Source organism: Perna viridis, chromosome 15 (assembly GCF_037379345.1).
Source record: "Perna viridis isolate PV_CMFRI_1.1 ecotype Kerala chromosome 15, ASM3737934v1, whole genome shotgun sequence".
NCBI lineage: Eukaryota > Metazoa > Mollusca > Bivalvia > Mytilida > Mytilidae > Perna > Perna viridis.
In genome coordinates, this window is record NC_142459.1 from 6,942,650 (window position 1) to 6,963,382 (window position 20,733).

Below are 20,733 nucleotides of genomic sequence, written 5' to 3' on the forward strand. Positions count from 1 at the left end.
CTTACCCTTGGAAGTTCACGGATGACTGAACTACACTAATCTTATGTTTCAGGTTTGTCGTGCGAGGGTATATACAGAATATCTGGAGTAAAGTCTAAAATCCAGCTGCTGAAGGAATGTTACAACAAGGGGCTCCCAGTATTTTTAGAGGAACATGAACCTAACATTGTTGCCAGCTTGTTGAAGCAGTTTCTTAGAGAATTACCTGAACATGTTCTGACAACGTGGCTCATGCCCAAATTTGAAGAGGCTTCAAGTTAGTAATTTTTATTTCTCTGATTTATTAACTGGGGTTCAGATTTATATTTAAGGCCTTGTCTCTTCATTCGTGTTTTCAGTTGAATCATATTATTGTCACAGGTCTATTATTAGCATTTTGCGACAATAGAGGGTTGTGTTTTACTATTTCAATTATTTTAATGTCTTGTTTTTGCATGACATTTCTAAATTGTATCCATTTAAGTATATTTTGCATCACATTATGATACTACAATTCAACACATGTAAGTTGAATAAAATGGCAAAACAATATGAATTATCAAGAGTAATCAAGGGAACCAAGGTTCTAATAGTAATCAAAAGAATGTAATCCAGGGACAAAGACCAGACATGGAAAACCGACATACACAACAAAGAACATAAAGTAACTAAAATAATACATACAAAGTAACAACATTAAAGGAGCAACTCAGACTCCACTAAAAATAGGGAGCATGGTACAGGTGTAGCGGAAGAGTGAGGGTCCTCAGCTTTTCTAGAAACACCCACCGAGGTAATAAAGGGTTCGTTCCTATACATCTTGACAAAACAAGGACTAATTTTAAGATATTTTTTATCTACTGATATTCACTTACAAACTTTCTGTACACTAGTATGTATTATAAGTATAAATACTTGTAGTTCTGAAGAGTGGGAATAGTAAAGCAGAAAGATTTCACAAAAAGATCCACGATTTACCTAAACCTAACAGTCTGTTGTTATCTTGTATGATTGTCCACATGACACATGTCATGAAAAGGGTAGGTATAATAGGGCTTTCATTTGTTTTATATTTTAAGTATCAGTCTCTGTAAGAATCAGGTAGTAGGTGAAACATAGTATGAAAAATACCACCATTTTGATAGTTGTAGTTTCTACATTTTTACATTTTTCTATTTTCACCATGAGAATCAAGGAAAACAGACAAGATTTTCCATATCATACTGGACCATTGAGTTACAAATTCATTGAAGTGCACTGAAAACATTTTAAGGGCAGATAATTCTGACAAAAATCTCATTTTCCTAACATTTTATTGACAAATTTTCTGAGGAAAGCCAGTGATGCAGAGATTAAATAATGATCGTTTCAAATCGGAAAAGTATCCTTGAGTGATATTATATTGTCAGATCGGTAGGGTTTTGACATGCTTGTTTCTGATTTTTCCCATTTTGCCTGATTCTTATAAACACTTATACTTAAATACATTTAAATCATTCCTCCTCCTAGTTTCTTTATCCTGTCCATCACACAGTTTGACAGTGAAATTTCCTGAAACTGCTGATACTAGTAGGCCATATATTTACTGAAACATGTACTGTTTTGAAATGTCCAAATTGAATTATTTAATGTCAATTAATTTTGTATACTGAATTTGCGTCACATCGATTTTGTTTTTAACATGAGACTGCCGAATCGTGCAAAGATAAAAGAAGCCACCCTCTCTACCAATAATAAAACCTTACAGGTCTTTTTAAAAATATTACCAGATCTGCAAAACAAAGGTTACAATATTATTAAGATTAATTAGTTATATTCTTGCGTTGAGCCCACTTTAATTTAAAATGGTTTTTTAATAACCTTTTTTTTAATTTGAGTATCTGTTTGCGGTTTTCTGAGGAACCCTGCCACCTTGTACATTTATCAAATAAGTGCGTTTTAGTTTAAGTTACCAGAACTGGTTCTATCAAGTATCTGCTTAAGATACTAATTGTGATTATTTAGTTTTGTTAAAATATTTACAAATGTAGCTCTAGATAGACCTACAATGATTAAAATGCATGATAGTAATAAATTTAGCCCAACACAATTAGCTATGCAAAAACATTAAATCCTTGGTGTGTGTATTGCACTATTTAATATCAGACAGAAAATATCTGTAGGTGTCTTCCTTGCAAGCATAGGGCCACATTATATAAATATATATATAGACAGAGACATATTTATACAGGCGCTGATCCAAAGACAGGCGTGCCGGATGTATGCCCCCCACCCCCACCCCCCCCCTAGAATTGAAACAAAAAACTTTTTTTTTTGCATAAAATCTTGATTTTTCACAAATGTTAGCCACTACATTTTCTTTAATTCTATTTAGCCCCACCCCCTAAACTTAGATCCTGCATCTGCCCATGATATACATGTATATTTTAAGACTATATGGTATATTGTGATATTTCATATACTTAGGGACTTTCCATAGCTCTAATTACATTTCTTCGTCACCTTAACTTTGCTTCCCGTGGTTGTATTTAAATATCAAGTCTTTAAGGTACATGTTAGAAGATATACTTTTGTACAATCACACATCTTTCAGAACTTAAATGAAAACAAAGCTGTCTGCATGGTTGATATAAAATTAGAATGAGCGAAACTAAAAGGCGTAAGTCATAAAAAAGGGGGAGGGTTGTGAACTTTAAACGAAGGAAAAAGTGTAGGAGCACTATCAGGTCGAAATTATAAATACCTTTTAAAACTGAGACTTTAAATTCGAACTTGAATACATGTTTTGTAAGAGTGTTACGTTTTCAACTTTAAATTACAAAATAAAAGATAGTTAAATTATCAAGAGATTACAGTTCTTATGCAATAACTGTCTGTGATGAAGTTTGCCGCAAGTTTGCACTGCTTATATAAGTTATGGTTGGATGGAAGCTCACACAAGTTTTCAGTGTCAGATATATCATGGAAAGTCACTTGAATATCATTAAAAAATTTTGTTTCTTCTGTCTGAGTATTGGACAATGAATAAGGAAATAAATCTCGTCCTCAACTCATCATGTGTCGCACGTCTTAAAGGTTTTACATAATTCAGTGCTGATCTATCGGAATTGAGTCATATTTCAGTATCAAACAAATTATTTAGTGTTTAGTTTTGAAAAGATTTAATGTTGCCATACATGTATAACATCAAATAGAAATCTTGGATTTAGAAATGCACATTGCCACACTTCAAATGTGGTTTTAATTCTTGCATAGTTACCATACTCAATATGTAGGTATATAATTACCGTTTAAAATTTCGGTACGTCTAAACACTGCTAAGGATTCCTTAGTGCAGTAAGGACGTAGATTATACCACGAAAGACTTGAAGGGGTGCAGTTACATGTATTAGAGATTGATATTTAATGCATAAATTTAAAATTTTATAGAAAATAATCACAAATAAGTAATTAAGCTTTGTTTAGGCATGTGCCGGTTTTTCTATAGATGACAAGCTAATAAAACATGTTTCTCATCCTCAATCTGATCATTACATATAAAACATATACATGTATATATACTCGTTCATTGACCTCTTTATTTTCATAACGACCTGTTTCAATACATGAAACCTGTACTAACACCCTGTTACATAGTACACTGTTGCATGTGCATGTAGTACATACAGATTTCAAACTATTTTCTGTACAACGCATGCATGCTGGTGTTCTGTTTTATGAAGTGTGATTATTCTCATAATAATCCCATCTTCTTAAAACCTACCGATTTTAATTGCGGGGGAGGAGCACTTTTATATGGGGGGGGGGGGGTCGGACAAGGGGTTTTCTTCATATTTTTGTGTATAAAATGGTATATTACTATATATATAACAGCAACTCCCGACAATTAAATAATGAAATAATCAAAAATCTAAAACTGTCAAAAAACAAATCACCTACTTTGACCCCAACTTCTATGTTAAAATGTTCTTTATCAAAATTGAATTTTTTTTCCATTCATTTGTCTATTTTCGTTTTACTGAAAGACTTGCAGGAATATAGAGCAATAACATGTACACTTGCTTAATTTATTCTAGTACAAATGTACATGTATTTTCCTAAACGTAATCATGCTGTGCAATGTCATTTTCGAAAACTATAAAAAAATACTGTATCATTAATTCATGTTCAGTTTTGAAAAAAATTCAGTTTTCATGTTTTTATGCATGTATCACACCAAATGAAAGATCCTGGATTTAGAAAGCGCATTTCCACACACATGAAATGTTGTTTTAATTCTTGCATACTTATAGGTAGAACGGTACTATTTCAAATAGCGCTAAGCTTGTTGTAAAAGACGCTTGCCCCATGTGGTGGAATGCTGGGGTTGTAATACGAAAAACGTTGAACCCCAACAATCAATCAACCATCTATTTCTCTTCAATTTAGGTTGGCCTTTCGTGTACCCTACTCAGATAAATACTTATGGACACTGTGATTGGACAAATTGTGTAACATTATGATACTTTTAAAAAAAAATCATTTTATTCTTGAAAACCATTTTATATAAATCCTATGAATTTTTCAAATTTATGTGCCATTCAAAGAAAAAGTGGGGAACTTTGACCCCAAATATCATCTGCTTAAAATACCAAAGAATTTTTTGCGATGACTTTGATCGCAATTTTAGTTAGAGAAATGAAGATATTACTGGAAAAAAGTCAGTTTTCAGTTTATAGCTCTGTCATTCTTTTAAAGGTGTGAATTTTTCAAAAAATTCACCATTGTCGCATATGGGAAATAGATAGTACCGTTCTACCTATAAAGTCATACTCAATATGTTGGGTATATAACCTATAAGGTCACAGTATTCACACATGGACATGTACACTGTTCCATTCGTTAACAATTGCTTATTATAGTTTTTCTAAAAAATAATGTTTAATGTCTATATTAGATATTAAATATAAATTTGAAGTTCATTCACGCTACTGAAAGGAATGAAAACAGCTGATACACATCGGAATGATACATGTTTGTTTACATGATTGAATTGGGCAGTAATTTACAAACACACATGCCACGCCCAATGATACGCCTAATAAGTCGTGTGCTGCTCATTTTGCAATAAAAAATCACAGTTATAGTCTCAAAGCCTGTTGAAGACGTCATTTTCGAATTTTTCACAGTCGCGGAAGAGATCTAAGATCTTTTACAAATACTCATGCAATAACATTTTAGTCTCTCACGTTCGCCCCTTACCTGGGTTAGGGGGTATATCTGGCTGTTAGTAGATACCTAACGGATGTTGGTGGCGGAACCCAGCTTTAGAAACAACTGGCTACGGAGGTTGATCACAAGTATTGTTCAAATGCATAATTAATTAGCGCGCTGGGGTTTGTATATAGTGCATTCTTGTATATGTACTGGAGTATGATTCCCGTAATATTGCCGTTGACCTAATCCCACACTTCATCGCTCTGAGACTGGCCGATGATCGTGATTAGGATATACTTTCCTTATGTTTACATATAGCTTATCAACTGAGACATGTGGCTATTTAAGACAGATAAAGGTGTTTTATGTAAACCATCATCAAACCTTAGTATTTCGCAAACTGGCATCACGAATTGTGTGTTAATATTAACTATTTACAAGATAGGCTTGTGTTTAGTTAAATTCGATTCCTAAACTTTCCTTTTATCCCTGCCTTTATCCAATATTTTTGCATTTGACGATTATTTGAGGCGTAAAAATTAAAACGATCGATATAAATTGACTTAGTACACGAGTACTTTGATTATAATATGTTGACAAAATCTTTAAATGATCGCCTTAAATTTAGAAATAAAACTTGCATGTAATATGATAAAGACTAATATATAGAAACCCAGTTTAATAAAAATGTGCATCAGCGTTATGTTGACAATTCATTACACGTATACATGTATATACATGAAGTCCCTTTTAATTTATTAAAGGTCAAGAACTATACTCTGTAAGAAAAGATATCTTTAACCTTTACACCAATAAATAAAAGGCATGTTCACTTACAATCTTAGTAGTTCACATTAACTACCGTTTTAAAAATAAAAAGCTTATAAATCATAGAAGCAATCCGCTTACATTACAGATGATTAGGATGATCGGTTTTGCTGTTAACAAGTTCCAACATCGATTCAACATTTTCTTATTAGACAAAAAGTGAGGTATTTCACAAACCTTTAGTGTAGGCAGATGGCATCCATGTAACCACGGAGGCGTATTAGCAGTTTATTATTATTAATTTCTGTGTTATCATGCAAAGTTTTGCATCTAAAAATCATCACACATGAAACATCCACTACAGATTTTGAATACACGTCGGTGCAAGCGAGAGTGTCAACTTCCTTGATTTTGACTGTACGACTAGAGGTTTAAAACTCTATCACTGCCATAGTTTTTTAGATCATGATTTAAAAGTAATTTTTGCCAATCCCCATCCAAATTGTTAATCAGTCTCTTTATCCAACTAACTTTAATATAATTATTAAAAGACTCCAGGTGTATCATCTTCAATCCCCCTTGTGCTATATCACCAATCAAAGTGGTCCGTTTGATCTTATCAGGTTTCTTATCCCATATAAAACTGTAAAAGAGGGAGTTTTACTCGTTTAACTTTGACTGAGGTAAGTTAGGCAGTGAACTTAAAAGATGTATTAATTTTGGCAGTGCTAGAGTTTTAATTACAGTAATTTTACCCAATAATGTAAGTTTTCTGTGTTGCCAGCTCTTCAATATATCAGATACTTCCTTAATTTCCTTTGAAAAATTTAGATCTAACATACAGTTAAGATCAAGAGAAAAATCAATTCCTAATACTCTAAAATTTGAGTGCGTCCAGTAAAGATGTTTATCCGGGCAAAGAACGTGATCTGAATAATTTTTATTTGACCCAAACAGCCTTTGTCTTGGAAGTGTTCATCTTTAAACCAGATACCTTAAAAAAAGACTCAAAACAATCAAGTGTTTCTTTCAATGAAACTTCACTACCATCCAGAACAAGAAAAGTGTCATCAGCATACTGACTTAATAATGTATTATTATCTTTAATTTCAATGCCTTTAAAATTCTTATTAGCCTTTAACTTCATAGCAAGTAATTCCACTCCAATAATAAATAAATAAGGTGAAAGGGGGTCGCCTTGTCGACAGCCTCTCTCAAGACAGAAAAAGTCTGACATATGACCATTATTTATATCACAACTTCTGGCCTTCAAATAGAAAATTTCCAGCCGCTTCGAAACAGATGGACCAAAATTGAAACTTTTAAGTGCTTTGTTCATAACTATCATTCAATCGAATCAAATGCTTTTTCAGAATCCACAAGTAATAATAAACCGGTTATGTCATGCTGTTCAAGATAATGCATTAAATCATACAACAATCGAGTATTCTCACCTATAAATCTGTTTTTAATAAATCCCTTTTGAGTATCACTAATAATAGATGGTAATACAGATTTCATTCTATAAGCAATTACAGAGGAAGCTATTTTTATATCAGTGTTTAATAAACTAATAGGTCTCCAACTGCCCATAAAACGTCTGTCTTTCCCATCTTGTGGAATGCAAGTAATAATTCCCTGATATTGAAAATCTGAAAAAGTTCCTGATTCATATCCAAATTTCAGAGAACGAAAAAGAAATGGACCAATTTATTTCCAAAAGAATTTGTAAAAATCTGCAGTAAAACCATCAGAGCCTTGACTCTTTCCATTTACCATTACTGTCAGTGACTCCGCACATTCTTTATATGTAAGGTTACCCTCACAGAAGTTTCTTTGTTCTTATGTGAGTTTAACATTGTGACTGAAAAAAGATTCATCATCAGTGCTAAAGATTCTCCTTGAATACAGATTCTTATAAAATTTCTGTTGTTCAAGAAGAACTTCTGAATGATTAGAAATGTAATTACCCTTCTCATCTATTAATTCAATAATGGTTTTCTTAATAAAATTTTTCTTTGCAAAAATATTGTGAGCATTTTTCTCCATTTTCATGCCAGTTTGCTCTTGATCTAAGTAGAATGCCCTCTATTTTTTGTTCTCTTTTATTTTCTGACTCAGACTTCTTCTGAATTAAAGATTAATAATGTATTGGCATCAGATGCCGAATTCATAACATCTTCTAGATTCTGTGTATCTTTTTCCAGAGTAATAATCGCTTCCTTTTCCTCTCTTGACTTTGAAATACTATACGATATTGACATACTTCTAATCTTCATCTTAAGGATTTCAAAAAACAACTGATCATTACATAAAAGTTAAACATTCAAAGCGTCATTCACATCTCCAGAAGAATAGTATTCAGATACTGTGTCATTTATGCACATCTTAACTTTTTCTACATAATTAAGATCTCGAAGCAGCTGAGATTTATATTTCCAGTACCCCTCCCTCTCTTAGCAAGACTGGCAGAAAATGTAAAAAGTATAGCCGAATGATTTGCTTTGTACCCAGAAATAATTTTAGTGTTCTTCATGGGAGAAAACAGATCTTCAGTAACCAAAAAATAATCTAACCTACTTTGTTTTATTGGAGAACTGTCGCCAAGTATACTTTCTTTCTTCTGGGAAACAAGTTCTCCAAGGATCAAGTAGTTCAAATGTTTCTATCAATTCTTCAATCTTTTTATGTAAATTAGGATTTCTAGTATGTATAATATTGTATGTACCAATGCTTTTATCCTGAACAATATTCCAGTCACCACATAACAACAAACTTGTGTTAGAAAAAGAAGCAATACACTGAAAAATTTCACCAAAGTGGGGTTATCACTATTATATCCATATAAACAAACAAAAGTCAATCTCTACTCATACAAGGTTAAATCTAGAACAATGTAACGACCATTTACATCAGCTTTTGATCCATGAATAGTAAAATCAAGACCACTTTTAAACATGACACCAGCACTTCTATTATTAAAATGGCTGAATATACATGTATTACCCCATTCATCTTCCCACTTTTTTTCAACTTCTTTACAACTGTGTGTTTCTTGAAAGCAAACGACTGAAGCATTTTTACCTTTTGCCCAATCAAAAACATCAGATTTCTTTTTAGGATTTGAAAATAGACCCCTTACATTCATAGATAGAACTGTAATGTTATTATTCATTATGTGATAAGCAAAGCTTCAAAAATTAAAACAGTACTTATTAGGAGCAAACAATACATACAAAACAAGATAATTTCACACACATACTCTTTCACATGTTCTATAATAAGATGGTTTATATGAAACAGTACAACTAACATTCTCACATTTTTGCAGTCTGACAAAACATAAACATTAACATTGTAATATCAGTTACTTTTTTTAATCCTTGCACTTTATTCCAAAGAGAGACCTTTTTCAATTAATTCATTTAAGAAAACGAGAAATAAATCAAATTTAACCCTTAAGCAATATAAAACATTTATTATAGAGGGAAGGAACAAGAAAACAATCAATGTATCTTTCTTTTTCAATGTCAAAAACAGGAATTTTTACCCTAAGTATGACATCAAACTAAGCAACTGCATTGTAAGTATTTAGTTACCTGTGTAGTAATTATTAGAAATTTAATGAGGGAGCAAGAAAAGAACTTGCGTTCTATAGAAGGACATCAAAATAAACAAATATGTACATATATTTTACTTATAAAGATTGTAAATCATTTATCATATATTGCATCTGAATCATTGTGTGGAAAAAGCAAATGGAACAGGTGGTTTGAGTCAAAATTGACCTAGAATTGTCTCCCCTGTCTTTCCGCCAACTTAGCCAGGCGCAATATTCTTTCGGTACAAGCGAGATTGTCAACTTCCTTTATTTTGACTGTACGAGTAGTTCAAAGCAGTGTCTGTTCGATTGGTAAAGTCGTTCTTGTTCTTTCTGCTAAGGGAAGTTAAACTATATCAGTAAATGGTCAGATGTTTATAAGTGGGGAAATACAGTGATGGGGTGACCGTCCTTCCCCCATCCATACTTCCTTTCTTCTGCTACGCTACGTTGGGGACTCATCTCTCGTCTCTCATATCTTTTTTTTTTTCAGGCCTTTTATAACACACACAACATAAAAAACATAAAAAGAAAAGAAAAGAAGAAAACTATCATTTAAAAAAAAAAATCTTTCATTGGAACACAATGTATCACCATAGATCTGTAACAAAATTGAAGGTCAATGGTATAACATTATCATTTTACACGTCACCATGTTAATCTCTTATTAAGTAAAGTAATAGGTATATTGTGATTTCGCGGATCATAAGAACTCTGTCACGTACCGGGGTGGCTGTACGGTATACTGTCTAAATAGTGTTAAATTAATAATACTTGTATATATTTTTCAAGTACATGTATAATGATGAACGTCACATATAGGTATCTAGTCGATTGTTTTCATCTGGTTCTGTCTGTACCTCAGGGATGTTTATATTCAGATTCTTTTAAAAATACCTTCGGAGGCGGAACAGGGGTATTTGAAAAAAAGCATCTCAGAGGTTTCCATGGACAGGGATTAAAGCTATAATCTGCACATTTTGTCCACAAATTATCACAAAATTAGAAGAGTCCAAAACAGCGCCTCACAACATACATGTAGTTAAATCTCCAATTGTAATAAAATGGTGATTGATTTAGTTCTATTTAATGGAAGTATTTACATTTTGAGAACTTATTTTTGTTCACACTCAAACTTGACTGGGGAAAATGTATTAGGTTAACTAAAAGGATGCCTTCACACCTTTATTTTAAAGCGATTTTTAAGTAGATGAAACATTCGCCAGTAAACTAGCATTTTATTACTACATAATACATGTACCTAATCAGGACCTAAGGAAAATAGATCCATGAAAAAAACAAACTAACAAACAAAAAACAATAATCTCCTGACGTGTTACAGTGACATGCTGGGGTTGTCAGGCTAAAATACAGAAAACCTGACCGCAAACCATAGTGGTGCACCGTGTTGGGAAATATGCCACGTTCCTCGCACGTTAAAAAACCCTACTGTAGTATTCTCCAGGAGTAGGAACCATAGGGCTCCGCTACAGGAGGCTAAATTGCCCAACCCTACCCACCTCTCCCTATTTCCATTGGCAATAAAAAAAATTTCTCGACCCCATTATCCTTGTGTCCCATCCCATTTTTCATTGCATCATCATTTCATGTTCATTTTATCATCCACTTCATGTTCATCGCCTGAATATAGCTGAAATATTGCTGCTTGTGCATTAGAGTACTGAATGTATTATTCTCTCATGTTAAACAGCTGTTCAAACATACAGAACTTCAAAAGTAAGTGTGAATATATCTTCCCTTCCAAGCTCCTACAGACACAAAGCCCTGAGTGGCTCTTTTAAATGATCAAACTTCAATTTAAGTAAAAGAAAAATTGCCTACATTTTTTTTTGTTCAAGAAAGCATAACATTGTAAATAGATATGATCTTTTAGGTAAAACAATTTTTAATGAAATAAATATTTAGAATTTGATGGTGGTTTTTAAAAAGATTAATGAAAAGTAGCAACACATCTGTGATTTATTTAGATACAAGCCACCTCTGCAACCAGCTCATTCCTAATGGTCACTAGAACTACCAGATAGTCCTGCCCAGTTAGAGGAGGAACTTCTCAAACAAGAGGCCATCCTGAACAACCTTCATGAACAGTTACAGTCTGGGGTCACAGATCAAGAAAAAGAGGAACAGCTTTAGGAGGTTCAGAGGGTTGTGACTCAACTCAAGAGAAAGGTTTCAGATTTCCCCTTTGTGATTTTATATTTTAAGTATTCCTATATCATAATTCTCAATAGAAAGTTTAATACTGATAATAACCTGAAATGGAAAAGGCTATGCAGCATTTACTGAGAAGATGTATTTATAGTTTAGATATATATATATAAGTTGATTGTATATATGCTATCACCCTTATTATTTTACCTGCACCAGTTTTTTAAATCCAGGATTATTTTGAAAAATATCGAAATCACATTTCTGATCATGTTCAACTTTTCTAATGGGGCCATTCCTTGCGATGAAAATGGGTAAAACAATTTCATTTCTATGGAATGATTCTTAAATTCTCAATTACATTGGCCATAATTACCCATTTGCCAAATTTCATGAGTCATAATTTATTTTCTGAGAGGTTTGACACAACCCCACCAAAATGGAACCTGCATTATAGGGCCATATGTTACTCTAACTACACAATATCCTTCGTTTTGATGACAATTCTTCTAAGATCAGGTCAAAGGTCAATGCATATTATTGTTCATTTTTCCATCAGATTAAAATGGCCAGAAAAGGAGAAGTTAAGAGGAAATCAGATGAAGTGAGAAAATCGAGGAATTCCCAAGATGAAGAACTAAAATTAGAATTGAAAGAAATTCCTATAAAGCAACCAGCTCCCCAACCTCCTTCTCAAAATAGTAATGAAAAAGCACATGCACCTCAGCCTCCTCCTGAACCAACTAATGAAAAATCCCAAGCTGCACAGCCTCCATCTGAACTAATAAATGAAAAGGCACAAACAGTTCAGCCTCCATCTGAATCATCCAATGAAAAGGCAGAAGTGAAATTTGAGAATGAGGCAAAGCAGGACACAAGTGATAAAAATAAAGGAGAAAAATTAGAAAAGAAAGTGAAACCTGAAGTTCAAAAAGAAGGCAAAAATGAAACAAAACATGAAACAATTTCTAGTCAAAATATTGAAGAAAAAAATAACAATGAAAGCAAGCAGGAAGAAAATAAAGAACCTGAGAAAAAGTCAGAGAAAATTGAAGATATGGATAAAAAAGAGTTAATAACTGAGAAACCAGTAGTTGTTACAAAAGAGAAGGATTCTATCAAGGCTACTGAAGAAAATAAGCTGCCTGAAGTTAAGGAACAGGTACATGTATCAGAGGAATCTGGCCCCTCTCCTGAGAGCTCTGGGGATGAATTTGAAAACCAGGTACTTTTAATAAGATATTTTATGGTTGACATTGATGTACAGTAATAACTGTCTATGTGACCACTTGTATTTAGCAATGAACTGTGTCTGAAGACAATATATATCTTTTATTCTCTAAATACCAACACCTTTGGTACAGATCTAGAGATACTTGTGAACAACATACATACATAAAGAACAATGAGAGAACTATATGAACAATAAATCCAGTTTTTTAGTAAAATTTTATTTAATTTAAAGAAAGTCTTTTCTTTTGTTAATGATACAAATTAATGTACACATATTATTGAGAACAGAAAGATGATCAAGATATTACTATATAGTGCAGTGTATGAAAATCAACCTGTGTATTAAGACAACATGTTTTATGTGACCATGATTGTTATCTCCCTTGGAAAGTCATTTAAAACAGGTTTGACTGTGTATGCAGTATACTTTTGGTCTGCCAACTGTCTTTGTTATCTGTACACATATATTGCATTTCTTTCTGACTGCATATACTGTGAAAGTACGTTTATTCGTGGATACCGATGTTAATGGATTAGGAAAGAAATACAAGTTCATGGATTCTTAAATTTGTGGAAATCTCCTTCTCATTGAGAATCAAATTTTGTGGTTTGGCCTACCCACAAAAATCACGAAAATTGGTACTCAACAAACAATAGTACTTTCACAGTGATTCAAAGAATTTTCTTGTTAATTTGAAAAGCATTGTGTATATTATCAATTTGGCAAATATATATACACTGTATAACCTTACATTAAGGACATAACTTACAAATCATTGGAACGTTTGTATAAAACATTTTACATCAATGTCATTTAAGCATCAAAGTAACTTGGATTGATTTCATTCTATTTCAAATGAAAGCTTGATAGGCTTTTGTAAAATTGAATATGAAACAAACATATCACTGATTTCAAGAATTATGTCCCTTACCCCAGGTCTACCTCCTTAAATGGTTTATTTTTGTCAAGGTTGAGCAGATTTTGGAGCAGCAGAAAGACATCCAAGCCAGAGAATTCAGTGAAGACAGTGAGACTGGGACTATAGGAGAAGAAGTAGATCTAAGGGAGATAACGGAAGAACCATCCACTGAATCTACAGGTAAAGTTAGATGTCTGTTTCATTGTCCATAGCAGATTAGAGCTATCTACATGATAGAAAATATTACATGTGCTAATGTTTGATCAGCACTCTTCTTTGTCAATGATGTCAATACTGATTTTACACAGGTAGCAAAATTGACAAAAATAATAAAAGTAACATCTCAACAAAAATATTTTAAAAATTGGACTTTTTTCTCTGTTTAGATTGGGTATAAACTGCAGTGCTATTGAAGATATATGATTTTACATTTGTTATTCTTGAATTTCCTTTTAATTATTTCAATCATGAGAAAAATATTTTTTCTTCTTCTACTGAACTCAATTTGGGAAATTCTTGTAGTCTTGAAGAAATCAGGGGCAGATCCTGACACTTTGAAAAGGAGACCGACCATGGTTCCTCAGAAAAAGGGTGTTCTAGGCCTTTATTTGCCTTTTTTTGTCAATTTATAAATGAAAATGACAAATTTTCCAAAAAAGGAAGGGTGCCAACCCCCTGCATCCTTCCCCTGGGTCTGCCACTGAAGAAATCTTATATATTTAGAATGTAAAACTTACATGAGGTAATGAGTATAAAAAAATGGCAGTTTTGAAGCCAAGGTGGAAAATATCACAGTGAGTCTTTCTGGGCGAGATGTGATGTACAGTAGAGATGTTCAAAACTGACATTGTTCTGTTCATTGGTGACATCACAGTCTATTTGATGAAACCTTGTCTTGGACATTGCCAATATTTTTCAGTATCATGATAGTAGCATGAGCTAAAACTTATATGTCAGTAAGAACAGGAAAGGTTGCCAATAATACAGAAAAGTGGCAGTTTTTAGATCAAATCAGAAAGCTTAACAGAATGAGGAGTGATTTTTGTAATGAGGTGTTTTCTAGGAAGTCACCACAGTACCTGAACCGATCTGTGCAACAAAAATTGTGATCGGTTATCGGTCACTGATCAGTTTCCGGTCATTCATCGATCCTTCAAACCAATCCATTAAACTGGTGATTGCATCACGTGACCACGGAGCGGTCACTGTATTTTACGTTTTTTATTGTTTTCTTTGTCAATTTTACACATATTTACATAATGTAATAGATTGAAACGTCAATTTATACTTTTATTTTACATTTATTTTATTTCAAACAGATCTTACGCCATTTTACATAATAAAACTGGGATCAGATCGGTCACCGGTCATCGATCTGTCAAGTCGTTGAGCAGATCGTTTCAAGGACTAATATTTTGATTTTAGATTGTAATTGGAAATTGCTGATCTGTGGTCAAAACTACAGAATATTTGAGTTTTATGTAAACAGTTCTGGTATAGCCATGATCATGATGATTATTTCTACTTTATATTTACTTCCTGTTTTAGTTGATGCTGATATCCCTACTGATTCCATTGATGCTGTGCATGAACTGAAAGAGGAAACCATAGGAGGCGATGTTATAACCAGGGTACCAGAACAAGTCAACACTGCTGAACAGGATGTGGCTGAATTTATCAGTGTCCCAGACTCTGACAGTAAGTTTACAGTGCTATAAGTGCCACACATTAGAATCATATGTTTTGCTATATATGATTTACACATGTATCGATTATGATATGATTATCATATGTTTTAAGGTTAATAAGTTTCTTACATTATACATATGTTAAAGGTATGTCATTATGTATGTTAGCAAGTAAATATATTTAGGGCTGACATATGATAGGGACAAAATTACCACCACAAGTACTCCATGAAGTTAATCTGGTTCTCTAGTCAATAGCTTTAGGAGGTAGACCTAGGGTAAGGGACACAACTCTTAAAAATCATTTGAACGTTTGTATTCAGCATTTTACATCAATCTTATGTAAGCATCTAATTAACTTGGATTCATTTTATTCTGTTTCAAACGAAAGCTTGAGAGGCTTTGGTGATATTGAATATAATACAAACATATCACTGATTTCATGAGTTATGTCCCTTACCCTAGGTCAACCTCCTTAAGCGACCCTAGGAATGCAAAAATATAGACTCAGGTCACCAGCGACGGATATGCACAATATATGAGTAAATTGACAGTTATGAAATAAAATGAAAACAAAGATTAGATTTTCTAAATTAACTTTATAATTGTGCATTTATATCGAAAGAAGATATAAGTTATTAAAAAAAAAACATTTAAACGTTTTTTTCTGCTGGTTAACCATGAAGTAAAACAACACTTTACACATGTAATTTCATTTTTAAAAAATTAACATGATCAAAGTACCTTCCTCTGTTCATAAACACAGGCGTTAAACCCCAATAATCAATCAATCAATCTGTTCATAAACCCGTTCGTCACTAAAACATACATCCTTCAAATTTGACAATGTGTTTTTGATGTAAACTTCCAGTCAATTTACTTTGCAGATCCGGTTTGGAAACTAGTGTCAGACATGAACACAAAAAAAAATTAGGATTTAAACATTTCAACACTGGCAATTGGAAAATTTTCCACTCAGGGAAATTGGGCTACCAGGAGGGGAATGAGGCCACAGGGCAGCCCCAATTACTATAGTAGCATTATCCCTGGCTTTATCAAGCAAATTTTTTTTTTATAGTCAGAATGTTTTTAATACTCATTTTTGCTGATCAAAGGTCAAGGTCAGGGGACGGGTATAGAAAGAAGGTACTTAAGCTCAGCTGTTTACCACTTTTGATATTCATAATTATGTATTTGAGAATTTTGTCAGACATCCACACAACCATATAAGTAGCTGTCTTTGTAAGAATCATGCAAAATCTGAAAAAAGTGATACATCCCAAAAAAGGCTACATAATCAAGTTGTTTTATGGATCTATATTATGAAATGTGTAATTATTCATTCAAGTCTGCCTGCTCTTAGGATATAATCAACATTGAAATTCCAATAGATTCTATTGTATTTGAGTGTCATTCACAGAGTTATCTCCCTTAATTGTGAATTATACAGTGCACTATATACAATTTTTATCTCGTATAAGCACAGGTTATATAAAAAACCAAATGTTAATTTTTGTTTACTAAAGCATTTTAAACAAAATATCAAAAAAATAAAAATAAGTAGGCTTTCCAACCATGTATCACATTTTGCATGATTCTTAGCTAGAGTGTTACTTAAAAACTGCTTGATTTTTTTCAAGCAAAAAGTTACTGCTTTGTTTTTCTCGAAGGTATAGGACTATGACAATAAAATGCTTATAACATGCCATATTCCATTACAGCTGTGTTTGTAGAAGATGATGAAGAACTGATACAATTACAGGAAGAGGATTACAGAGTCAGACTAGAGGAGGAGGAACTCATTGCTATAGGTATAACAACAATTGCTTAGGAAGGCTGGGTGGTCCTTACATATGTATAATACAATTCTGAATAAACAAGTTTTGGGGATTCCAACTGTTCAATGCACTGTGAATTGATTTGTTTGCCATTTCATAGTTTCGTTTTCTCTTTCATCTACCTGTGACACGAGGAACTAAGTGTGTATTTTAAGTGACATGATTTTGCTCTCTCTTGGAAGGTCATACTAATATTTACTAATATATTATGGAATGACTAATTTTCTCAGCATGCCCATTCACATATGTTTTTTTTTTTTTTTGTTTTTTTTTTTTCAAATACTAAAAACCAATCAATTGATAAGGCTATGGTAGCGTAAAACAGTATATACCATCTAAACCTATTACATGGGGTTTTAAAGTCTGGATGTGATACAACAGTAAGACAGGTTACTGCCTTCAATATGATATATACATTGGAAAAGAAAAATGCTTTATGTGCAATTTTTGCTCTCCCATAATAGGTTATACTAGTATATTATGGAATTACTAATGTTCTTAGCATGCCCATTCACATACGTTTTTTTTCCACATACTATAAAATTCATTTATGTACATTTTCACAAATCAAAGTGTTCATGCACTTACATTAACAATGTTCTATTTTTGTTTCAATCTTTGATTTTCTGGTCTTTTGAAATGGAATGCTTATTGTCAAAATGTGTCAACATTCAAGGAATAGTATTTGATTACACTATATGTGAAATATTGGGCTGAGTACACTGGGTAATACTTGTACTCTTAAGGAGGTAGACCTAGGGTAAGGGACACAATTCTTACAAATTAATGAAACATTTGTATTCATAATTTTAACAGGCCATAGTTTTCCTTTCCTCATTTGTCTACCCCGGACTTGACTTTTTATGAGCAACTTGGCGGGTGTTTCTAGAAAAGCAGAGGACGTTTACCCTACAGGTGCACCTGGTCCATGCTCCCAGTTTTTAGTGGAGTCCGAGTTGCTCATTTCCTTTTGTTACTTTGTATGTATGATTTTAGTTACTTTATGTTCTTTGTTGATACCTTCTCATTGGCATGTCGCATTTATACAAGCAACATTTGTATAAAATTTTAAGTCGAAGCAATTTTATTATTTAAATTATATCTAGTAATTCGTTGAAGAATCTCACAAAAAGAATAAATATTCCACATTATATGGGATTAAATGACACACCCTTAAGGTCAACTAGAAAAGCAGAGGACGCTTATCGCACTTGGTCCATGCTCCCAGTTTTTAGAGTCCGAGTTGCTCATTTGCTTTTGTTACTTTGTATGTATGATTTTAGTTACTTTATGTTCTTTGTTGTGTATGTCTGTTTTCCATGTCTGGTCTTTGTCCCTGGATTACATTCTTTTGATTACTGCTATAACCTTGGTTCCCTTGATTAATCTTTTACACCAATCTCATGTAATCATCAAGGTAACTTGGATTGATTTCATTCTGTTTTAAAGGAAAGCTTGAAAGACTTTAGTGAGATTGAATGTGATACAAACATATCACTGATTTCATAAGTTATGTCCCTTACCCTAGGTTTACCTGTTTAAAAAAAAACCCTCTGTACCCCAAAATTCAAAGATCAAGGTGTGCTTGAACACCCAGATGCAAAAACTAGTGGGCATGCTGTATTCTTTGAGCACCAATTTTCATGGTGTCAAAAAAAATTTTCAACAAGATTTAATAATCCTGTTTTTTTTTTACTTTTGACGATCTAATGAAAAATTAACAATCTTACCAAAGGACTAGGTACAATAAAGGGTGTTTTGGGTCTCTTTTTGGTCTGAAATTGAAACCTGGTATAAATAGAATGAAAAGATATGCATGTTCGTTAAGAATCATTTACATAACCATATTATAATTCTTAAATGTTCGTCTTTCTACACACATCGCACATCAATTACTCAGCAATGCTCACACCAATTTGTGGATTGTTGTTGTCTGTTTATGTGATCATCCTTTTGATTTTTATAAAATTTAAAATAAAAGTTTTACATTTTTGAGTTATGTGACTTCATTCATACGGAAATCGGGCAAATTCCTGTTTTGTTTCTTTTTGTATATAAATAATTCAAATTAGTAATTCTGTATATCAGCAAAGAAAAATACTGCAACATCAGAATTGATATATAGAGAATATGTCAAAAAATAATTCAAAAAACCTGGCCTGAATGTAAACACAGAAAACAAAGACTATCTACAAATACAATGTAGCAAACTAAATTAAATAGATAACATATAAAAACTGAAAATAAGGAAAACAAGAGGACACATGAAATACTAAAGCACTGGCAATATGAACTCCTACAAAAAGCCTGACCATTTTTCTTGTACTTATCATTTTATAGAGAGTGAGTTGAGGACTAAGATTGAGACGGAGAAGAATGAGATAGAGAGGCTACAGCAGGAGATCACAGAGTTACAGTACCTTAGACAGGACTCTGACCTCGAGGAGTACAGCTCCTCCTCCGACTCTAGCTCAGATAGCGAGGATGAGGAGGATCTACAGGAAATACTCAGTGACCTCCTTGAGAAAAATGAATCTCTAGAGGTATTTGAAAATATGACTTGTTTTACATATATTTCTTAAAAGTGGTATGGCCAATGTTAGTTTTGAAAGTGGTATTTGGCAGTACAGTTAACCTTTATCTCCCATTTTTAGCGAATAATTGTGCTATTCATAGATGTTTGTAAATATAATATACATGTATGTTTAAAAGAAGATCCAAGTTTATAGAGAGTTTGCCTTATTAAAAGAAAACAATTATTCAAAATAATTCAAAAATCCCAGATTAAAAATGTTTAAACAAATGAAAATGAATAAGAAATTGCTGATTACAAACATGATTTTACTCTTTGAATTGGAATTCCCATTAGCAAACATTAAGATCCTTTTTTAGCTCACCTGGCCCAAAGGGCCAAGTGAGCTATTGCCATCACTTTGCGTCCGTCATCTGTCCGTTGTCGTCCGTCGACTTTTTACATAAATCTTCTCCTCTGAAACTACCAGGCCAATTGTAACCAAACTTTACCACAATCATCCTCAGGATATTTTGTTCCAAAATTGTGTCGTATATATGTTTGACGATAATAAAACATGGCTGCCATGGCTAAAAATAGAACATAGGGGTCAGACAATAGTTTTTTTTGTGAATTACTCAAAAATGAAGTCAGATATAAAAATTTTGGCACGGGGGTAAAATTGTTCAGCATGATGAGATCTACCTAGGGTCAAATTTTCATAACAATCCATGAAGCGGTGCTGGAGTTATAGCCCTTGAAATGTCAATTTTTAGTAAGTTTTTATCTTCAGAAGTCGTTATTCTGAAAACAAAAGGAGATTTATGAA

The 20,733-nt window shown here is 32.9% G+C and overlaps 1 pseudogene across 1 annotated transcript in view; it reads left to right on the forward strand.

The window, feature by feature from the left end:
* The window catches only part of LOC148596738 (uncharacterized), a 31,495-nt pseudogene that overhangs the window by 6,262 nt on the left and 4,500 nt on the right, over positions 1-20,733 (forward strand). The window contains exons 6-15 of the transcript XR_015918860.1: positions 53-256; positions 901-1,023; positions 10,551-10,600; positions 11,196-11,281; positions 11,533-11,734; positions 12,273-12,938; positions 13,917-14,046; positions 15,415-15,564; positions 17,276-17,365; positions 19,733-19,935. The product of XR_015918860.1 is annotated as an uncharacterized LOC148596738 (transcript). The remainder of the gene's footprint in view (positions 1-52; positions 257-900; positions 1,024-10,550; positions 10,601-11,195; positions 11,282-11,532; positions 11,735-12,272; positions 12,939-13,916; positions 14,047-15,414; positions 15,565-17,275; positions 17,366-19,732; positions 19,936-20,733) is intronic.